Raw genomic sequence first — 1665 nt, 5'->3', positions numbered from 1 at the left:
ACAGAGGATAACTGACCTTAGAGAGGGGCCTGAGAGGATGAGAAAAACTCGGGCGTGTAGAGATGCACTGGAAAAGGGACATGGCTATCAAAGACATGTGGGAAGTTTTGGGGTGCATAAGAAAAAACCCAGAGTGATGCCATTTGGAGTCATGAGGAGATTTACTGGAGACACGAGAGAATATAAAGACGGATTGAAGGAAGAGAGTTCCTGGAATGTTAAAAAAAAAACAAAACAACATGCAGCAGTCAAAAACCAAAAGACAAATTGCTCCAGGGAAAGCTGCTGTCAGGGAGCACTTCAAAGAGCTAATGAGTAATGATTTCAGTCTAGGAACTGAGGTGCACCTGATCCATGCCATGGCCTTTGCAAGTACTTGCTTGCTATACCTCTCCAAAATACTCAAGAGTAACAGTGTCTCTCTGGAGACTAAGGTGCACGTGATACAGGCCATGGTTTTTGCAATCACTTGTTATGCATCAGAGAGTTGGACAATGAATAGGGAGGATAGAAGGACAATTGACGCCTTTGAGCTGTGGTGCTGGAGAAGAGTATTGAATGTACCATGGACTGCCAAGAAAACAAACAGATTCATCGTAGAGAGGATTAAACCAGGCTGCTCCTTGGAGGCAAAGATTCTGGGGCTTCGTCTGGCATACTTTGGACATGTAAGGAGAGACAGGTCTTTAGAGAGGGACATCATGATGGGTAGAGTAGAAGGACAGCGCAGGAGGGGAAGACCCTCTATGAGGTGGATTGATTCAGTGACTGGGGTACTCGGGATGGGTGTGTCAGAGGCAATGAGATTGGCACAGGATAGAGCACCGTTTAGGGCTGTTGTACATAGGGTCGCTATGAGTCGCAAGCGACTCGACGGCACATAACAACAACAACAACATACATCAGAGAACTAGAAAATAACTAAGGATGACAGAAGAAGAATTGGTGCCTTTGTGTTGGTGAAAAGTATTGAACAAACCATGAACTGCCAAGAGAACAGAGAGGTTTGTCATGGAGATGGTGAAAACAAGTTGCTCCTTGGAGGCAAGGATTTTGAAGCTCTATATCATATATGTTGGGCATGTGGCCAGGAGGGACCAGTCCTTGGAAAAGAACATCATGCATGGAAGGGTGGAGGGATAGAGCAAGAGAGGAAGCCCCTGGATGAAATAGGTTGAGTGTTGGAGTCAGGGAGAGTGGCTCCGGAGAGGGCAGAATTCAGAGCTATTGTACATAGGGTCACTATGAGTCTCAGGCAACTCGACAGTACATAACAACAGTAATAACACAACAGGCTATGTGTGGTATTTGATAGACCTCTTTTAAAAAATTAGTAATTTTCACAACAACAAGATAAAGGTAAACAAGCCAATTGAAAAATGGGCACAGGATATGAACAGACACTTCCCCATAGAAGACATTCAGATGTCTAACAAGCACATGAAGAAATGTTCAAAATCCCTAGCTCTAAGAGAGATGCAAATCAAAACAACTATGAGATACCATCTCACCCACACAAGAACAGCAAAATTTAACAGAACAGCAAGCGACAAATGCTAGTGAGGTTGTGGAGAAGCTGGAACTCTTATTCACTGTTGGTGGGAGTGTAAAATGGTGCAACCACGGTGGAAGGCGGTATGGCACTTTCTCAAAAAGTTGCAAATA

The sequence above is a fragment of the Elephantulus edwardii genome, unplaced genomic scaffold, assembly GCF_000299155.1.
Source record: "Elephantulus edwardii isolate Elephantulus edwardi_28Jun2011 unplaced genomic scaffold, EleEdw1.0 scaffold00184, whole genome shotgun sequence".
NCBI classification, from domain to species: domain Eukaryota; kingdom Metazoa; phylum Chordata; class Mammalia; order Macroscelidea; family Macroscelididae; genus Elephantulus; species Elephantulus edwardii.
The sequence above is the reverse complement of the archived record's forward strand: the minus strand, read 5'-3'. Positions refer to the sequence as shown.